General features: G+C 42.3%; 1 long non-coding RNA gene across 1 annotated transcript; it reads right to left on the bottom strand.

Annotated features, from left to right (window-relative positions):
* Positions 1-17,729: 17,729 nt before the first annotated feature.
* LOC139354006 (uncharacterized) lies at positions 17,730-21,507 on the bottom strand. The gene is made up of 6 exons (XR_011605071.1): positions 20,229-21,507; positions 19,974-20,175; positions 19,837-19,903; positions 19,564-19,727; positions 18,291-19,473; positions 17,730-18,171 (listed from the first exon to the last, which is right to left on the bottom strand). It is a non-coding gene; the product is annotated as an uncharacterized lncRNA (long non-coding RNA).
* Between the last annotated feature and the right edge of the window lie 1,270 nt (positions 21,508-22,777).

Here is a 22,777-nt window from a genome sequence, read left to right as displayed (position 1 = left end):
GTAACGATAATTCTAGAAGACCATCTACAAAATCATGGGCGGATAGAGGTATAGCGACTAGTGAGTCAGTAGGAGGAGACCAAGAAATATCAGGGAGATTAAAGTCACCCAAAACAATCAAAAGGTCACTGTTAGAAAGAAGGGATAGAACAGATTTTATCACAGACAGGTGGTGCTCATAAATTATTAAATCAGAGCCAGATGGAATATAGGAACATGTAACAAATATTGAGAATGATTGCAAGGAAACTTTAACACTAACAAATTCAATTTCATTAGGAGTATCAGAGTGAATTCTCTCGGATGTTAGGCTAGTGCTAACGGCAATCAGCACACCGCCTCCCCTACGTGAGGGGCGATCGGTCCTATAGGCATTAAAATTGTTTGACAGAACTTCATTGTCAGATATCTCTGGTTTCAGCCAAGTTTCCGTAAAAGCCAAAATATCAGCAGTAAATGCAGAGGAGTCAGCATAAAGCTTGGGTAGCTTCATATTTAGTCCCCTAACATTTTGATAAGCCAAAAATAAACTTTTTAGTTTTTTGGCGCAGTGGAAGGTCTGTTATTTGTTCTCGGTTTATTGGGAACAAATTTTTTATTACTAAATCATCATTAAGCCAAAAGCTTTCAGAAAGTAGTACCTTAAACACATCAGGCGGAGCAAATATTTTAAACGACGATATACTACGAGCATATGAAAATCTAAATTGTTCCACTGAAATATTCTCGGATGGGAATTTTTCACGAATAAATTCCAAAACATCCTCAGATGTGGTATCTGGGGTGAATCTCGAAACAAATAATTGTTTTTTATGTGGAACAACTGATAATTTCTTACGTCCCCCAGCAGCAGATTGCACCTCACTAAGCTGAGAGCCAGAAACGGTAGCTTCTGTACCTATAGGTACGGTCGGCACCGTAGCCGGCACTGAAGGTTTTTTTACCACCCGACTTTGAGAAGCAGAGACTTCACCTAAAACAGCTGTATCCATAGGCGCAGTAGGTTCACTTACCACAGTGTCAACAGAGACTGCTGCAGCCACCAAGTTCGCATTAGGGGTGGATACCGTGACCGTATTAACTGCCGCTAAGCTGGTTTTTTTACGTTTAGGCGACTCAGTTAGTAATTTTTTATTATTAAATTGGGCACAAACGGAATTGAACCCCTCATTGAGCTGTTTAAAAGCACCAGAGAGATTCAAAAGGCTGTCTCGAGTCTGCTTCATAAAGCCGCTCATCTCAACAACCATTTCCTTGCAGGATCCACATGACCACATGAGTCCAGAATTCTGATCAATGAAGTCTTTGACTCTACCAGTAAATCCTGCGCATTTAACGTGCATTATCGACTCGCAGAGCCAGCAGAAAAAAAAGGGTCTTTAGTTGAAGACGAAAGAGTACAATTTTTCTTAGAGCAGACAAGAGCCATTTTAAGGAAATTAAATAAAATAAAATAATATATGAAAAATACCTCGAGTAAATTTGGCACTGGGATCAAATTCCAGGCACACAAAGGCACAAAACACGAAAAAAATAAGAGCACGAGATCGCGTAATAATTTAAATGTAAGAGAGCACGAGAGAAAAAATCTTCTATCGATTGAGCGTTGCTTGTGGGACACTGACAACTTTACGCAGGAACAGTTACAATGTAAAGCAAGCAAGAGAGAGAGAGAGAGAGAGAGAGACAAGAGAATAGCACACCAAAAGTCTACCAGAAATTTGGCAGGTTCAGAGAGAGTTTAAGTTACAGTTGTAATATAGAGCGGGAGAGAGAGTGAGAATCAAAGAGTTTTAGCAAGTTTAGTGAGTATAAGAATTACACTAACAAAGCTAGGAGATTAAACAAATCTAATATAAATGTTAAAATAATTATAATCACTGGGAGATCTAGTAAAAAACACTAAACACACTAACCCAGCGGTTAGACTAAGCTTTGTTAATAAACAAACACAAAACACTCGCAAAAAATCACAGAATAGACAAAAATTCAGAGCACAAGAGTAAACACAACCGTTCACAAGCGACGCTAAATCGACAGTGATTTGGTACATAATAAACCATATTCGGCCAGTCAAAAACTACATATTCTACAGAGTTCGCTTCGTGGTGAAGCGAGAAACGTCTTGACAGACACAGCCTTCTCACAGGGTGACAATGACGACACCTGGTTGCGTTTAAAGGCCAGGTACCAGAACGGAAAAATACTAGTATTCGCCGCCATAGCAAAAATTGTTGACTATAAGCCTATAGACGGCTGTTCGCGCCAACTAAGGGCCTTACATGACACTATCAAAAACTCAATGAGTACTCTTAAAAACCTCGATGTGAGCACAAAATCCTGGGATCCACTCCTGTGTTTTATTATCAGAAGAAAACTAGACCAGCAGTCTCTAGCTGGTCTGGAAAATTCAGCGGATGCACCAACGGAAATTCCAACGTTAAGGAGTGTACTAACGTTTATTGAACGGCGCGCTTGCATGCTGAAGACGATAAGCGCTCAACCTACAGCAACACTACGCCATCAGTCAGTTCACAACGAAGAGAGCTGTAAGATTTGTCACCTAGGACCACATAATCTTAGAGCATGTAGCCGTTTCCAGGAAATGGACCCCAAAACACGGCGCCAAGCCATTATTCAAATAGGATCATGCACAAATTGTTTGTCTACAGATCATATGGTTGAAAACTGTGGATCACCGACCAATTGTCGAGTCTGCCAGCAACGGCATCATTCACTAACCATTGCAGGCTACGACAACGTAGGAGAATATACTCTGCTCGCGACTGCGAAGGTCTCATTACAAGGGCCCAACGGTCAATTACAAACATGTCGCACTGTAATAGATGGTGGATCACAGGTGAATCTTATCTCAAGGAGAATGGCAGATCTGCTATCTCTTAAGGAAAGGTCACCGATTAAAATATCTGGAATCGGAGGAAAAATATCAACAGCAATTAGATCAACACTAAAGCTCTCATCAGTTACATCAGGGTTTAAAAGACTAATAGAGGTATTTATTATTCCCACAGTCATTACAGACCAACCGTCAGTATCGATTGATACCGATCTTAATATTCCCGGGGGACTGCCATTAGCAGATCCTGACTTTCGGCAGCCTGGACCCATTGACCTAACCTTAGGGGCTGAGGTGTATTCTCGTGTAATAACCGGTGAACTTCTTGAACTAGGACCAAATAAACCTTTGGCACAAGGCACTAGGCTTGGTAATGTAATCACAGGTTATCTCAATAAAGAAACCTCATCTGATACGGAAATCAACCCTATTCTGGTAGAAGGCAGAGGTGATTTTGCAGGACCGAACGCTGCTTATGAGCCAACAAAAGATAAAAATCCGATGAATATAGGACCGACTTCTCATCAATTTAAAACCTACAAGAAGGCTGACTTTGGTTCAACATTTCTAAACCTAACCAAGAAATATCTTAGTTTTGTTGCAGAATGTCCACATACCATAGACGCGCCAAATGATCAAGTGCTACGAGGGCACAATTTCAGTCCCCACGGTAATGTCAATTTTATCGCAAAGGGGAGTGTTAAGCAGCATCAAGAAGATGTGAAGGACCTGAATCATAAACGTGAACCGCAGTTGAAGGAAAGATCCACCTTGGTCAATGATTTGTTAGGTGCTTCCTATACAATTCGGTCAAGGGCTGACCGACATCACGGCTTAATTGAGGGTACTCCTCAATGGGGGGGAGACTGTTCGTACCCAAAGGTACTTAACATGACCACACCCAACAAATCAAGCAGTAGCCAAGTTGGGCACAGTACCAAGCGCTCAGTAGCACCCACTGCATATGAGAATTGCTGATCAGCATGTTATATGTCTCACTAACTCACCGACTCAACGGCACACTGACCCCCCAATGCAGTCAGCACATTTTGCAGTGTCAGCCAACTACGCAAAGTCGACTACGCAAACTGCTACCATAATCATAATTCCCTGACCTACTTTAGAATATAGCCTACTTCACTAATCATTACACTAAACTTCCGTGGTCCAAGTAGTATATAAACATGTACCAAATGAAGAATAAATCAGTTATCAACGCATCTCATAACTCCGCTGTTCTACTTCCTACCTCTGGGAATAGTGCTAGTAATACACTATCTCCACTAGCAGCTAACCTACGTTAGCTCAACCTCAGCGCAGTTCCGCATCGCCTGTGGTCCGGCAACGCAGTAACCATCGTTACCATCGTTACAAAGGATCACACTTAAGCAACCCCCTTCCCATCAAAGGCTGAACCTGTGACTGCGTCACAGGAACATCAGCTTCATCCAGCTTCACAGGATACGATTCTTCTTCCAGTGTAACAGGAATGTCAGCATCATCCAGCTTCACAGGATACGCTTCTTCTTCCAGCGTCACAGGAACGTCAGCTTCATCCAGCTTCACAGGATACGCTTCTTCTTCCAGCGTCACAGAAAGGTCAGCTTCATCCAGCTTCACTGGATGCTTAGCTTCATCCAGCTTCACAGGATACGCTTCTTCTTCCAGCGTCACAGGAACGTCAGCTTCATCCAGCTTCACAGGATACGCTTCTTCTTCCAGCGTCACAGGAAGGTCAGCTTCATCCAGCTTCACAGGGTACTCAGCTTCATCCAGCTTCACAGGATACTCAGCTTAATCCAGCTTCACAGGACTCACAGCTTCATCCAGCTTCACAGGATACTCAGCTTAATCCAGCTTCACAGGACTCACAGCTTCACAGGACTCACAGCTTCATCCAGCTTCACAGGATACGCTTCTTCTTCCAGCGTCACAGGAACGTCAGCTTCATCCAGCTTCACAGGATACTCAGTTTCATTCAGCTTCACAGGACACACAGCTTTATCCGGCTTCACAGGATTTTTTTGTTTCCAAGACACACAATATGTCTACTTCATTCATAGAGGAAACAATTCACACAAGAATCGATTTACACAACCTATAACTAGACACCCAAAACGACATGCAAGGGAAAATCCAACAGCTCATAAAGAATTATGGCAAGGATTCTGCCGACCGACGCCACCGAGACGGCTATTATTCCGGTAAGCTAAATCAGTTAAACGATCTCTGGCAGCAGTTTTGCGACCTAGATGAAGAAGTCCAGCAAGCGGCATTACCCACTGGAAGTGAGTACTCTTACGAGTAGTTTCACTTAAGGAGCTGGTCGAAAAATATCAGAATACCTTTCTGGACAACATGCCGGCTGGAAGCGGGCTTCCGAAGGCCTCAAGACGAATTTTGGCCAACATCAAGATCACAACAAGAAAGAAAGTTAGCTTCGGCAAGCTGAAGCTTATATACCCTTGCAGCTATAATTATTAAATTTAAAAACACAAAAAATGATATTCCCAATAGTATAAGATAATATGTCAAAAAACACCGAAGCTATAATTTGTTTCATATTATTTTCCTACCAATTTTCCGATCGTTCCTATGGCAGCTATATGATATAGTCGTCCGATTTTGATAAAATTAAATTCGGTATTCAGAACTAATTAAAAAATGTTATTTCCAAGCGTAGGAGGTTATATGTTAAAAAACACTGAAGCTATAATTTGTTTCATGTTATTTTCCTACCAATTTTCCGATCGTTCCTATGGCAGCTATATGATATAGTCGTCCGATTTTGATAAAATTAAATTTGAAATTCAGAACTAATTAAAAAATGTTATTTCCAATCGTAGGAGGTTATATGTTAAGGAAGACCGAAGCTATAATTTGTTTCATATTAATTTCCCACCAATTTTACAATCGTTCCTGTGGCAGTTATAGATATAGTCTTCCGATTTTGATAAAATTTAATTCGAAATTCAAAACTAATTAAAAAGTGTTATTTCCAAGGAAAGGAGGTAATATGTTAAAAAACACCAAAGATATAATTTTTTAACATTTTTTTTTCCGATTATTCCTATGGGAGCTATAAGATATAGTTGTCCGATCCGGCTGGTTCCGATAGCTTTAAAACTGAGAGACTAGTTTGCGTAGAAACGGACGGACAGACGGACGGACGGACAGACGGACAGAGGGACATGGCTAGATCGACTCCTCTAGTGATGCTGATCAAGAATATATATACTTTATGGTGTCGGAAACGTCTCCTTCACTGCGTTGCAAACTTCTGACTGAAATCAATATACCCTCTGCAAGGGTATAACAAAAGATCAAGTCAAAGGAGATTCTGCAATTGAAACGGTGATCCGACAGTTGCAGAGAATATGCAACGAATTGGAGTCATCATTAACATTAGCCTCGAACGCCCCAACTGTCACCCCAGCCCTACAAAGGCACCTGGGCGTTACTGAGGCGAGCCCACAACGAATTGGACAGCACACCTGGGGCCGCAGCTCTGGCAGAAGCAGAGCTAGCTCAATTTCACACATTATACGAGGAATACGAAATAAACCTGCTTCGAGAAAACGAAGCGCCAATGAGCCAAAACTTGGAACTTCCGCCAATTAGCATTCCGGAGTTCAACTGCGAGTATCTAGACTGGCCACGGTTCCATGATCTCTTTGTGGAATTGGTACATAATAAACCATATTCCGCCAGTCAAAGACTACATATTCTACAGAGTTCGCTTCGTTGTGAAGCGAGGAACGTTTTGACAGACACAGCCTTCTCACAGGGTGGCTATGACGACACCTGGTTGCGTTTAAAGGCTAGGTACCAAAACGGAAAAATACTAGTATTCGCCGCCATAGCAAAAATTATTGACCTATATATAAGCCTATAGACGGCTCCTCGCGCCAACTAAGGGACTTACATGACTCAATGAGTACTCTTAAAACCCTCGATGTCAGTACAAAATCCTGGGATCCAATCCTGCGTTTTCTTATCAGAAGAAAACTAGACCAGCAGTCTCTAGCTGCTCTGGAAAATTCAGCGGATGCACCAACGGAAATTCCAACTTTAAGGTGTGTACTGACGTTTATTGAGCGGCGCGCTTGCATGCTGGAGACGATAAGCGCTCAACTTACTGCAACACTACGCCATCAGTCAGTTCACAACGAAGAGAGCTGTATGATTTGTCACCTAGGACAACATAATCTTAGAGCATGTAGCCGAGTCCAGCAAATGGACCCCAAAGCACGGCGCCAAGCCATTTTTCAAGTAGGAGCATGCACAAATTGTTTGTCTACAGCTCATAAGGTTAAAAACAGTGGATCACCAACCACTTGTCGAGTCTGCCAGCGACGGCATCACTCACTGTTACACCAAGGACCGACTAGCAATCCAGTGGCCGGCGCAGTAACCATTGCGGGCTACGACAACCCTAGAGGATTTACTCTGCTCGCGACCGTTAAGGTATCATTACAAGGATCAACGGGTCACCTACAAACATGTCGCGCTGTAAAAGATGGTGTATCACAGGTTAATCTTATCTCAAGGAGGATGGCAGATCTGCTATCTCTTAAGGAAATGTCATCGATTGAAATATCTGGAATCGGAGGAAAAATATCGAGAGCAATCAGATCAAAACTAAAGCTCCCATCATGTACATCAGGGTTTGAAACACTCTTAGAGGTATTTGTTATGCCCACAGTCATTACAGACCAACCGTCAGTACCGATTGCAACCGATCTTAATATTCCCGAGGGACTGCCGTTAGCAGATCCTGACTTTCGGCAACCAGGACCCATTGTCCTAACTTGAGGGGTTGAAGTATTTTCAAGTTTAATAACTGGTGAACTTCTTGAACTAGGACCTAATAGACCGTTGGCCCAAGGCACAAGGCTTGGTTATGTAATCACAGGTTTTCTCGATAAAGAAATCTCATCTGATAAGGAAATCAACCCTATTCTGGCAGAAGACAGAGATGATCTTGCAGGACCGAACGCTGCGTATGAGCCAACGAAAGATAAAAATCCGATGAATGATAATCATTTTGAAGATAGCAAACGGCAGAATTAGCTTTCACTCGATGAAGAAGGGATTTATTTAACGAACTTAGCATTGATGGATCATAAAATAGTGGAGCCTAAAGATACATGTAGCCAATCAAGAAATAGCGACACTAACTCGTCCGATCGAGAATCAACCGCTGTACATAATAGTTCATTGCAGTTCATTCCTACCCAAAGGTGCTCAACATGACCACACCCAACAAATCAAGCAGTAGTCAAGTTGGGAACAGTACCAGGCGCTCAATAGTACCCACTGCATATGAGAATTTCTGATCAGCGTACTATATGTCTCACCAACTCACCGTCTCACCGACTCAACGGCCAATGCAGTCAGCACATTTTGCAGTGTCTGCCAAGCCAACTACACAAACTGCTACCATAACCAAAACTCCCTGACCTACCTACCTACTTTAGAATATAGCTTACTTCACTAAACATTACACTAAACTTCCGTGTTCCAAGTAGTATATAAACATGTACCAAATGAAGAATAAATCAGTTATCAACTCCGCTGTTCTACTTCCTACCTCTGGGAATAGGGCTCGTAATACACTATCTCCACTAGCAGCTAACCTACGTTAGCTCAACCTCAGCGCAGTTCCGCATCGCCTGTGGTCCGGCATCGCAGTAACCGTGCCGGCGACAAGTGCTCATTACCCCCTTGTTCCGCGGTGTGACCCGGAAGTGTCTACTTCGGTTAGGCACAAACAGGTTCCTTAAACCGGATAACTTCCAAATGAACCGAACTTTAAATCCGAAAAATTTGAGTGGGTTTTGGCGAAGAGAGAATCAAGCAAGGGTAATTAAAGGGCGAAAATAAGTAGTCGCAGGCGGTTCAGTTGACAAAAAAATAATATTATAAGAAGTCAAGTTCCTACCCAGTGAGTGATAAAAAAATACTTGTTGATGTGAGTGGAGCTTAAATATTTATAGAATATTCCGTGAGGGATATATTGAGCTGGCAAATCTTATAATTGAAGCCGCCGTTCGTGCGTTCACATGAAGAGTTTATTTGCAACTAACATATAAGGAGAATACAATTATCATACATTGTCGATGCTCCATCTTCGTAAGAGCGAGATGATACTAAAGTACATGCCAGCATGGCCAGAGTTCTGTAAAAGCATTTTATTTTCTACACCCTTCCTTGCATGCTTACAAAAATGTAAATCTAACTTAAATGTATCATCATCATTTTTGGTCAAAATATCAGCAGTCATTTCATTAGTACATTTACACTTTAACAAAACTTGACCTTCCTTGACAACTTGTCTTACAAAATGATAGCGTATAACTGGATTCTTGGCCAAAGCTTGGGAACTCAAATTGTCACCGTACAGGATGATTGGAGTCTGCTCGTCTGCGCAGCCAATTTCGTTTATCGGTCTGCGCATCAGAATGGCCTCTTTGCAAGCTGATGATAGCGCCATATACTCCGCTTCGGTACTGCTGTATACGAATACGAAATAAACCTGCTTCGAGAAAACGACGCGACACTGAGCCAAAACTTGGCACTTCCGCCAATTAGCATTCCGGAGTTCAACGGCGAGTATCTAGACTGGCCACGGTTCCATGATCTCTTTGTGGAATTGGTACATAATAAAACATATTCCGCCAGTCAAAAACTACGTATTCTACAGAGTTAGCTTCGTTGTGAAGCGAGGAACGTTTTGACAGACACAGCCTTCTCACAGGGTGGCTATGACGACACCTGGTTGCGTTTGAAGGCCAGGTACCAAAACGGAAAAATACTAGTATTCGCCGCCATAGCAAAAATTATTGACCATAAGCCTATAGACGGCTCCTCGCGCCAACTAGGGGACTTACATGACTCGATGAGTACTCTTAAAACCCTCGATGTCAGCACAAAATCCTAGGATCCAATCCTGTGTTTTCTTATCAGAAGAAAACTAGACCAGCAGTCTCTAGCTGCTCTGGAAAATTCAGCGGATGCACCAACGGAGCCGATAAGCGCTCAACCTACAGCAACAGTCAGCCATCAGTTAGTTCACAACGAAGAGAGCTGTATGATTTGTCAGCTAGGACAACATAATCTTAGAGCATGTAGCCGAGTCCAGCAAATGGACCCCAAAGCACGGCGCCAAGCCATTTTTCAAGTAGGAGCATGCACAAATGGTTTGTCTACAGCTCATAAGGTTGAAAACTGTGGATCACCAACCACTTGTCGAGTCTGCCAGCAACGGCATCACTCACTGTTACACCAAGGACCGACTAGCAATCCAGTGGCCGGCGCAGTAACCATTGCGGGCTACGACAACCCTAGAGGATTTACTCTGCTCGCGACCGCTAAGGTATCATTACAAGGGCCAACGGGTCACCTACAAACATGTCGCGCTGTAAAAGATGGTGGATCACAGGTGAATCTTATCTCAAGGAGGATGGCAGATCTGCTATCTCTTAAGGAAATGTCATCGATTGAAATATCTGGAATCGGAGGAAAAATATCGAGAGCAATCAGATCAAAACTAAAGCTCCCATCATGTACATCAGGGTTTGAAACACTCTTAGAGGTATTTGTTATGCCCACAGTCATTACAGACCAACCGTCAGTACCGATTGCAACCGATCTTAATATTCCCGAGGGACTGCCGTTAGCAGATCCTGACTTTCGGCAACCAGGACCCATTGTCCTAACTTGAGGGGTTGAAGTATTTTCAAGTTTAATAACTGGTGAACTTCTTGAACTAGGACCTAATAGACCGTTGGCCCAAGGCACACGGCTTGGTTATGTAATCACAGGTTTTCTCGATAAAGAAATCTCATCTGATATGGAAATCAACCCTATTCTGGTAGAAGACAGAAATGATCTTGCAGGACCGAACGCTGCGTATGAACCAACGAAAGATAAAAATCCGATGAATGACAATCATTTTGAAGATAGCAAACGGCAGAATGAGATTTCACTCGATGAAGAAGGGATTTATTTAACGAACTTAGCATTGATGGATCATAAAATAGTGGAGCCTGAAGATACATGTAGCCAATCAAGAATTAGCGACACTGACTCGTCCGATCGAGAATCAACCGCTGTACATAATAGTTCATAGCAGCTGACTAAACTTTATAATGCAAAAGATAAACCAATTAATATAGAACCGACTTCTCATCGACTTAAAACATACAAGAAGTCTGACTTTTGTTCAACATTTCTAAACTTAACCGAGAAATATCTTAGTTTTGTTGCAGAAGGTCCACATACCACAGACGTGCCAAAAGATCAAGTTCTAAGAGGGCACGGTAATCCCAGTCAGTCCCCACGGTAATGTCAATTTTATCGCAAAGGGGAGTGTTAAGCAGCATCAAGAAGATGTGAATGACCTGAATCACAAACATGAACCGCCCCACTGCATATGAGAATTCCTGATCAGCATATTATATGTCTCACTAACTCACCGTCTCACCGACTCAACGGCACACTGACCCGCCAATGCAGTCAGCACATTTTGCAGTGTCTGCCAAGCCAACTACACAAACAGCTACCATAATCAAAACTCCCTGACCTACCTACCTACTTTAGAATAAGGCTTACTTCACTAATCATTACACTAAACTTCCGTGTTCCAAGTAGTATATTAACATGTACCAAATGAAGAATAAATCAGTTATCAACGCATCTCATAAAGCCGCTGTTCTACTTCCTACCTCCTACCTCCTACTCGGAATTGTCTACTTCTGTTAGGCACAAACAGGTTCCTTAAACCGGATAACTCCCAAATGAACCGAAGCTTAAATCCGAAAAATTTGAGTGGTTTTTGGCGAAGAGAGAAACAAGCAAGGGTAATTAAAGGGCGAAAATAAGTAGTCGCAGACGGTTCAGTTGGCAAAAAAATAATATTACAAGAAGTCAAGTTCCTACCCAGTGAGTGATAAAAAAAAAACTTGTTGATGTGAGTGGAGTTTAAATATTTATAGAATATTTCGTGCGTTCACATGAAGAGTTTATTTGCAACTAACATAAAAGGAGAATACAATTATCATACATTGTCGATGCTCCATCTTCGTAAGAGCGAGATGACACTAAAGTACATGCCAGCATTGCCAGAGTTCTGTAAACGAATTTTATTTTCTACACCCTTCCTCAATGCTTTCATGTTTACAAAAATGAAAATCTAAGTTAAATGTAACATCTCAGTAAATTCTACATATTTTTTCTTTGGGAGATTTTTGGTCAAAATATCAGCAATCATTTCATTAGTACATTTATACTTTAACAAAACTTGACGTTCCTTGACAACTTGTCTTACAAAATGATAGCGTATATCAATATGTTTTGTTCTGGAATGATGAGCTGGATTCTTGGCCAAAGCTTGGGAACTCAAATTGTCACCGTACAGGATGATTGGAGTCTGCTCGTCTGCGCAGCCAATTTCGTTTATCAGTCTGCGCATCAGAATGGCCTCCTTGCAAGCTGATGATAGCGCCATATACTCCGCTTCGGTACTGCTAAGGGCGACACTTCGCTGCTTTTCAGATCGCCAAGAAATTGGACCTCCAGCTAGGAAGTAGGTGTACCCGGTATATGACTTCCTGTCGACTTTGTCACCGGCCCAATCCGCGTCTACGTATCCAAGAAAGGGTTGACCACACTGCATGTAGTGTAGCTTCATGTCAACTGTTGATGCCAGATACCTTTATACATGCTTGATACCGGCCAGATGTTCGGTATGTGGATCCTGATTCCGTTGAGGCAGTTTGGAAAGGGAGTGCAAAATGTCCGGCCTGGTTGTAAGTGCAAGCCACATTAGCTCGCCATCAGCAAACTGGTATAGAGTTGGATCAATCTTTTTGCACTGATTGCTAGTGCAAGCTACCTGGTATCCTGCATTCACTGGTGTGGCAGCCTGTCTGCAATTTTCAATGCCGTGTGCATGCAGTAGATCCTTTATATACTGCAAATGTCCCAGGGAAATTGCTCCTAGCTCTCCCTCACGCTCTATCTCCATGCCCAAGAAAAGGTTTAGTGAGCCTTTGTCCACGCATTCGAACGACTTCGAGATACTCGATTTGATTCTGAGCAGATCCTCTTTTGACTGACAGGCTACCAGGATGTCATCAACGTATACAAGAATTAGCGAGAGGCTTCCATTGCCAGTCTGCTTTTAAAGACATAATTCGTTCTCACAAGCAATGAAGCCGAGCTTAACCAGGGTACTGTCAAGCATGGAATTCCATTCCCTTCTTGACTGCTTTTATCCGTATATCGCCCTCTTGAGAAGCAAACTCTGATCGATATACTCCTCCGGTTGCTTCATGTATACCATCTCACTAAGGTCGCTGTTTAAGTACGCTGTACATACGTCCATCTGATGCAGATACAGACCGAGCTCTGTTGCTAAGGCTAATATAAAACGCACACTCTCTAGCCTGCAAACTGGAGAGAAGTCCCTTGATAGTAAACGCCGTATTGCTGGGAGCATCCTTTTGCAACCAGACGTGCCTTGAAACGTTCTGTTTGGCCATCCTTGTCGCGCTTGACGTTAAATACCCATTTGCATCCGATCACACGCTGATTTCTTGGTAAAGAGAATCGTATTCCCTTTGCATAGCATCACGCCATTCGGATGCAAACGGACTGCTCATAGCCTCTTTAAATGTTGCTGGTATCGGGACATCTTTTGTCATTAAAGCACCTAGGATGTTGTACTGCTTTTTGGGACGACCAGGCTTGCCAGTCCGGATGAGCTTCGGCCGTCCAGGCCCTATACGTATCTCCTTTTTGTCATCTTTTTCTTCCTCAATCTTTGTATCCTCATCGTTTTCGTTCTTGTCCTTTTCGTCCTTGTCTTTTTCGTCAGGTTCTGAGGCACTCTGGACCTGATCGGAACTTTCACTAGAGCTGTCATCTCCACCAGTGTCGCTTGAATCGTGACCAATCCTATCAGCCTCCGGAAAAAGATCAAAAACAGCTTTATCATGATTTTCGTCAAATAGGACATCTCTTTTTTCGACTACTAGTCGCGTAGTTGAATCGTACAGACGATACCCTTTAGCCGCCACCGAGTACCCAACCATTATATACACCTTGCCTTTTGGTTAAAACTTGTTTCCTTTTCATGGACGCTTGTCCAGAGCAACTGCAATAGAACCAAATACCTTTAGATGATTTATACATAGTTTCTTACCAGTCCACGATTCTATTGGTGTCATGCAATTCACTGCGCTGGTTGGAGAACGATTTCGTAAGTAAACAGCTGTGTTAACAGCCTCAGCCCATAAGGATTCGCATAATCCTGACTGCACGAGTAGGCATTTAGACATTTCCACTAATGTCCTATTAGCCCTCTCAGCGACTCCATTCTGATGTGGTGTGTAAGCTATGGTAAGCTGCCTACCGATACCCTGATGACGAAGAAAGTCATCGAACTCTTTGTTGACGAATTCTCCCCCGTTGTCCGTGCGAAGAAATTTCAGCTTTCTATCTGTCTGCCGTTCAACCAGATTCTTAAACTCCATTAACTTTGATAGGACTTCATCCTTCTTGCGCAAGAAATACACAAAAATCCTTCTGGACTTGTCATCAATAAATGTCAGGAAATACATCGATCCCGCCAGCGATTGTGTGGGAAACGGGCATCATACATCTGCATGTATCAGCTTCAAAAGCTCTGTGGCTCTGTTGGCGGTAGCTGCTGGAAACGGTAGTTGGTGGATTTTGCTGAGTATGCAAGTCCTACACTTGACATCCTGTGAAAGAATTATATTTTCCGCACCACGCAGCATACCTTTCGAAAAAATTTCCCTTAGACTAGAAAAATTTATGTGACCATATCTCTTGTGCAATAAAACGCCGTCAGTTGCAGTGGCGGAAAAACATTTGCTGTTTGTGCTTTGAAACAAGTATAGATTGCCAATTCTGTTGGCACTGACAATGCATTCGCCGTCCTGCATGACCTTTGCGTTTTGCAGACCGAAATTCACCGTGCACCTGTTTTTCACCGAACTGCTTACTGACATAAAATTGCCATGCATTTTTGGAACATAAAGCACGTTCTTCAAAGTAAATGTACACAGCTTTGTCTGAAACTTTACATCACCTTTTCCTTCAGCTTCAAGGAAACCAGCATTGGCAAGACCAATCATCTCTGTGTGTTTTTCGAATTTAGTGAAAAGCTATCTTTCACAACACATATGGCTTGTCGCCCCACTGTCCAAACACCACATCGACTTTTGAAAATTGCCGGCGTCCTACGCATTTAGCAAGCTGCACTGTCGATTCGACCCACTGTTGGTCGTCGTGCGAATATGGTTGTCTCTTTCAACCGCTTGTGGACACTGGGATTTTACATGTCCACGCTCGCCACACTTGAAACAGACGAAATTATTTCTTTTATTCTGCCCATTCGTGTTCGTATAAGAATTTTTGTTCTGTGCTGCGACAAATGCCTTGGTATTGTCATCCTGCTCATTTGCGATTCGCCTTCTTCTTTGAGCTTAATGCAGAGAGTTTCAAACGAGGGCAATTCATCTCTGGTCTCGATAGCCACCACGAAATTTTCGAATTGTTCTGGAAGACTCGACAGTAAAACAATTGTGCGTAGCTCCTTATTTAGGTCAATTCCAACTGAAATTAGACCATCCAGAACTTCCAGGAATTCGTTAAGATAACTGTATATGTTTTGGCCATGTCCCATTCGCTTTCCAAGCAACTTCTTGTACAACTGTACCTTCCCCTGCAAGCATTTTTTATCGCGGAAGGCACTATTAAGTGACTTCGAGAAGATGAAAACGATCGTCCGCGATATCGCATTCGGGTCGCGGAGGTGACTCCCGTCGGGAAGAAATGTGCCACTTCGGCGACACTTCTCGAAGTCACTTCTGCGTTACTTCTGGAAGTGTCGCCGAAGTCACTTCTGGAAGTGTCGCCGAAGTGACTCCGAGAAGTGCCGCCGAAGTGGCACATTTCTTCCCGACGGGAGTCACTTCCGCGATCCGAATGCGATATCGCCGAAGTAACTTCTGGAAGTGTCGCCGAAGTCACTCATAGAAGTGCCGCCGAAGTGGCACATTTCTTCCCGACGGGAGTCACTTCCGCGATCCGAATGCGATATCGCCGAAGTAACTTCTGGAAGTGTCGCCGAAGTCACTCATAGAAGTGCCGCCGAAGTGTCACATTTCTTCCCGACGGGAGTCATTTCCGCGATCCGATTGGGATATCGCCGACTTAACTTCTAAAAGTGTCACCGTAGTCACTTCTGGAAGTTACTCCAGACTTTACATTTGCTTGTAGAAGACATCTAGAAGAGTCTTTCCCAATTGGAAAAACTTGAATAAAAACATATTTATTTATACTTTCAATATTTTGCATTTATTATTTGTATAAGGGCTTTGTCCGCTTGTATACACGGAACAATGTTATTTAGGTCCAGCTCCGTCGACATAAGAAATTTATTAATAACCATTTCTAAAGGAAACAGAAACAAAATTTTTTTTTTGTTCAGTCAAAGTAAAAGTAAACTAGAAGACATTACCTTTTACAATGAATTATGTTGAGAATCGTTGGATCCGCAGTTACACGCCAAGTAATGTCCACAGCTAGCTTGTCCGTAAATAGCTTTAAATAATCGTACAGCTCACGATAAGCACTTAATTTCGCACCCTTTGTTAAAGGGGATATTTAAATATGTTAAGCAATTAATAAGATTTAGAAAAAAACAAAGCAATATTTTTAAAACGCGCAAAATTTATACAAAACCACGCTGTACACAGACAAATCGCGCAACGATAATAGCGTAGGTCAAAAGGAAGACCAAAAAATTTTCAGAAAAAAAGGGGTAACGGAAAATTACCGCGACCTCTTTTTATGGCTTGTTTTTTTCCATTCATTTTGTTTTTGTAAAATGTGTACTATCGTCTTTCTATCGCGCAGAAGTTACTAAGAAGTGACTCCTGGACGACAGGCGATAGAAATATAGCCCTTTTGCTTGCAGGGTCCGTACCGGACCACGAGCCTGATGCACTTCTTTTAGCTTTCCCAATGCTTCTGACGAATATTGACAATTTTTTATGTATGCCAACTACGATGTTTTTGCACTTAATGTAATTGTCGCCAAAGCCTTTTGATCTTGTGCACTCCAATTGACGCCTTCAGGAGCATTTGTAGCAGTCAATTCTCCGGACGTTACACTCCACATCCCAGAATGCACCAACACAGATCGCATCTGTATGCTCCTCGAATCATAGTTATTGTCTTCTAACTTATCTATTTGATATAGACCACTCATATTTGTCTTATGAGTTACACAGTGTTCCTAGCTTTTAAGCACTCTTCCGATTTAACCGTGCCTGGGCCCATAACCTATTGAGCTGGCAAATCTTATAATTGAAGCCGCCGTGCGTGCGTTCACATGAAGAGTTTATTTGCAACTAACATAAACGGAGAATACAATTATCATACATTGTCGATGCTCCATCTTCGTAAGAGCGAGATGACACTAAAGTACATGCCAGCATTGCCAGAGTTTTATAAACGCACTTTATTTTCTACAGGAAAAGCCTGGATCAGGAAGATAGATTTATATAAGGAGAGACGAAAACCAGCCACCAGGAGGAGATCAAAATTTTCAGCAAAGAAAATTGGCCACTCATTCCAGGTGGCCACAGGTTTTTATTCGCTCTTAAATTTATATTTGCCAACGAAAATTAAAAAGTTGTTCCTGAAAACTGCGAGCGGCAAAAAAAAATCAGCAAGCGGAAAATTAAACTAAAAACGAGACTGCCCAAACTAATTTATTCCAACTTATATCTATTCAAATCATTATTAATTTTATTTATTTATTTACGCAAACCAAAAACTACTGAAATATTATTTATTGTTACTTATTTATCTATTTATACATATAAATGTTTTCCATGTGAAAGTTCGGTACCATAGGTAGGCTTATTAAATGTTAGAATTTAAGAGAAAGTTGTGAAATATAAGGTGATAGCGAAATGAATTCGTGTGAGTAGAAATTCGTGTTGGGGGGTTAGATGGCTTAGGCGAGGTAGTACGACCCACAAAGCAGAATTGGCAGATTTGTCCAAAAAAATGTTGAAGGATGCAGTCATGGTTGGGTGGGATTCCAGGACCGCGATTAGAGCTGTGTGTCCAGTCCAGATGTTCGAAAATCCGTCGTGAAGATTGCTGTTGTCCAAATTTGAATTTCCGTTTTGATTTTGTTGTGTCTGCTACGTGGACAATATTTTTGGTTGCTCCCCTCCCTGGGACATTCGATGACTAGCCGGCATCTACACTGCGCGAAAAGCAGGACACGACAAATGGCGCCCAATGAAAATATAAGAAAATTAATGAAATGGAAGCAATAAAAGTAAAATATGCAAACTTAACGTAAAAGGTAAACACTCACCAGGGAAAGTGGCAATAGAAAACGACATCGGAAACTAGCTGTTTGGACCGTGGGCAGACGAAAAAGGTCGAACTCATCGTAGCCACAGTGAGTAAAATTCCGAAAGGTCCTTTCTGCTGAGCACAATCCTTGCTGAGAAAGTGAAGACCGACTAGAAGTGGACCCATGACCGAGTAAATACGGGACATGCGAAGCCAGGCTAGGAAGCTCAGAAGTAGCTAAAATAAAAAGAAAACAATTATCTTTTTAATATGTTGTCTGTGGTAAAGAAAATTTTTAATAACTTATCTAAATTTGTTGTCTGTGCTTGGAGTTGGTGTGGTCCATGTACACTGTGCATAAAGTGTGACTTCGATACCCAGCAAATTTCAAGTAGAGGGTGAAAGATGAAGAGTAAATTAAGTTAGTAAAATCGTTTAAATAATTATAAAAAAGTGACACGAACGGATTAGGAACTGAAGGAAAGGAGAGAAAAGTTAGTGGATAATATAAATAGATACGTCTCATCCCCCCATATTAAAAAAAGTTGAAGAGAGAGGAAAAAACAAATATAAATAAGAAAAGAATTAGGACATGCCAAATAGTTATAGGGATAGAGTTCAAATCGGAAGAAAATTGAGGAGAAGTTTGGAGTTCATTCGGAATAGGGGACCAGCAAGTATGACTCCGGAAAACGCAGCCTGGCAGGCTCAAATAAAACAAGTTGGACAGGGCCAAATACCCTCTTCGGGGACGCATATGCAGCCACCTCAAGTCATTGCAGAGCAGCCGAGGGCAAATCCGAATCAGATGCCACCATTCGATCCGAGGATGCTCCAGCAGCCTCCGCCAATCATACTGCCGGGAGTACGTCACCGTTTGGAATTCCCGCCGCCAACATCTGGGGCGCTGTCCGAGAAGCAGGAGATGAATCGTCACGCATCAAAAGGGTATCGGCAAACCGCCTGGTCGACGGAGCAGGAACCAAGAAGGTGGAATGGGTCTCACACGACGCCGCCAGAACATGGTCCTGGAAACGGTGGGACACAGCACAACTTCAATCCAGCGTCGGTCAAGCGGGGCAGTAGGCGATATAGCGTTTAAAGTCGGCCAGCTGCGGAAGTGGGGGCTAAGTTCCGTGTCCGAATTTATATTCCGCCTCGAACATATTTAAAGGTCGTATAAGGTGCCGTGTAAGGAGGTCCTAAGAGAGTTTCATGTATTAGTGGAAGGACAAGCCAAGGAATGGTACTGGATGTACGTGAGGTCGACGGAGAAGCAAGAATGGACTTACCTGAGTTCGCACTACAACAACAGTTTCGGAGTCACCGATCCAACTTCGAGCGAGAGTATGAGCTGCGAGAACGGAAGCAGAAGCCAGGAGAACCCATCTAGGTGCACATACAGACTATGCTAGCGCTCCGATCTCGACTAGAGATGCCGTTTTTCGACTTCGACCTGATAAAGATAGATCACAAACCTGGATCAACTCTGACATGAATGCCACGATGCGGAGAGAATATTGGCGACTCGATGGACCCGACATCCAAGCAACCTCGAAACTCACCGGGGATATAAGGATCGTCCGAGGATAGATGAGCTTTGTCCGGAATCAGTCGGAGAAGAGAGTTTACCTGGAGAACAAGAAGAAGTGGAGGCATAAGCTAGACACTGGGAGAACAACAGGGAACGAAAGCCACTTACATGCTGGAATTGTGGAACCGTGGGACATCCATTCAACGCGTGTGAATCGGTATTCTACTTCAAGTTTGGACCTCCCGGTGTGAGGACTCCAGGATGTACTCGATGCCAAACGGGAAACGGTGGGAGGAGCTTGGGCAAGAACGAGGAACCACGCTCCAATCCGTTTGCCACGAACAAGTGAAAGCCTCGACACATTGCATGCCTAATGATAAGGATAGCTAAGATTCTGATAAATATAAATAAACGAGTACATACCATTAAATGGTCGAAACGTGAACCTATAGCATACCGAATATTTGGGAAACATCATCCAGACCGGAATATTTCGCCAAAAATTGCCAGAACCCGTAGGAGAAGTCAGCAGCGGAAGGCAGAAAGAAGGATGATTTGTTCGGCCATCAGAGCTGCGGTGGAAGGCGACAATAGACCATTCGCACAAGTCAAGATAGAAGACCTGGAGGTCGTGGGTCTCTTGGATTAGGGGGCATCAGTAAGCTTGCTTGGGGAAGGTTGCCTAGAAACAGTGGAAAGGTTAGGACTATGATTAGAGAGTTCACAATCGATACTAGTGCGGAAGATTCAACCCAACATATCGTATAATGGGTTAACACATCGATTGCCGATACTCCTTTGGCCTTCCTTGAAGCAAAAATTGTACCTTGGTATAGATTTCTAGAGGAAATTCGAATTGGCACCAGAGGTGGTGGGTGTAGAATCCTTAAACCAGGTGGAATCCGAATTTATGGCCAAAGGAGAACCGATAGAGGCACATATCCTATCCCCCGAACAGACTGAGCAGCTGGAAGAAGCGAAAGGACGTTTTCTGACATACGAAAGTCAAGGATTAGGACGTACCAAGGTAGAAGAACACTCGATCCAGTAAGTTGAAGGAGCCGTACCCGTAAAGGAGAGATTCTTTCCAGTTTCTCCGGCGAAACAACAACTGCTGTTCGCAGAAGTTGATGAAATGCTACGGTTAAGAGTCATCGAATTAAGTAAAAGTCCCTGGAACAACCGAACGATGCTGGTACAGAAACCTGGAAAGAATAGGCTGTGCTTAGACGCAAGGAAACTGAACACACTGACAGTGTAGGATTACAAAACATGGAGTCGATCTTAAGCAGGGTAGGTGAGACGATTTTCATCAGCAGCATCGATTTAAAACATGCGTTCTGGCAAGTGGAACTCGATGAGAAAAGTCGTCCCTTGACCGCTTTCACAATACCTGGAAGGCCACTTTATCTGTTTCGACGGATGCCATTCGACTTATGTAAATTAGTTTTGAGTTTCGAATTAAATTTTATTAAAATCGGACGACTATATCATATAGCTGCTATTGGAACAATCGGAAAATTGGTGGGAAAATAATATGAAACAATTTATAGCTTCGGCGTTTTTTAACTTATAACCTTCTACACTTGGAAATAACATTTTTTAATTAGTTTTGAGTTTCGAATTTAATTTTATCACAATCGGACGACTATATCATATAGCTGCCATAGGAACGATCGGAAAATTTGTGGGAAAATATTCAGGGTATTCCCTAAACTGTTGAATTGCTGAACTGTTGAAAATGCAACAGAAAATTTCAACAATTAAGGGAACGACCCTAAAAGTTCCCTGTTAAATTTTCAATTCTAAGATGTCAGCTGATTGTCAGATTATCAAATTGCCAGGCTGTGTTTACCAAAGATTATGCTTAAAATAAAGGAAAATACCGAGAATAAGCCAAAGGACTAAACTGTTATAACTGCTAACGGTCAGGATCCTATCAAATATCCATTACTTGCATATTTTATACGATTGCAATTCCTCCATGTTTACAAGTGACCAGAGTTACCCTCTTACTTTTAGTCGAGAACAGCGACAACTCTGCTTTTCAGCAATTCAACAAAAATTTTAACAGCCCCGAGGCTAAATTTAATTAAATTAATAAATTAAATTTAATAAAAATCGGACGACTTTAACATAAAGCTGTCAAAGAAACGGTCAGAGAAATAATGAAATAATTATTATACCCTTTCATTTATTATACCTTTGCAGAGTGTATTATGATTTCAGTCAGATGTTTGCAACGTAGTGAAGGAAACGTTTTATTCTTGAACAGCATCACTAGACGAGTCGATCTAGCCATGTCCGTCTGTCCATCTGTCCGTCCGTTTATAGAAACGGTTTGCATAGGCAAACTAGTCTTTCAGCTTTAAAGCTATCGGGCTGAAACTTTTCCAAAAGTCTTATTTCTTTTGCAGGTAGTATATAAGTCGGAACCAGCCGGATCGGACGACTATATCTTATAGCTCCCATAGGAATAATCGGAAAAAGAAATAAAAACAAGAAAGGAAGTTAACTTCGGCAAGCCGAACTTGTATACCCTTGCAGTTATGTTTATTAAATTTAAATACAATAAATGATATTCCCAATAGTATATATGTCAAAAAACACCGAAGCTATAATTTGATTCATATTATTTTTCTACCAATTAATACCAATCAATACCAGTCCAAGCCTCATCGAGTAAAGACGTACTATCAGCAGAACTCCGCGAGTACCAGCAGTTACAATTACAAAATTCTTACAATTTTTGTAAACACAAACAAGTGCTCAAAGAAAACTTAAAAAAACCCAATAAGAAAAATCACATCACAACCTTTACAAACGCGCAGAAGTGCCTTGTGCTGCGGGCGGCAGCCCAGGCACAACAACAATGCATTGACCACCGGACTTAGACTTCCCCCTCTGTCTACAAAAACAACATTATTCGAACCGAAATTTCTCACGATCACCAGAACGGACAATGAGACATT

This window comes from Drosophila suzukii, assembly GCF_043229965.1.
Source record: "Drosophila suzukii chromosome 2 unlocalized genomic scaffold, CBGP_Dsuzu_IsoJpt1.0 scf_2c, whole genome shotgun sequence".
NCBI classification, from domain to species: Eukaryota; Metazoa; Arthropoda; class Insecta; order Diptera; family Drosophilidae; genus Drosophila; species Drosophila suzukii.
This window is presented reverse-complemented; position numbering and strand designations above follow the sequence as displayed.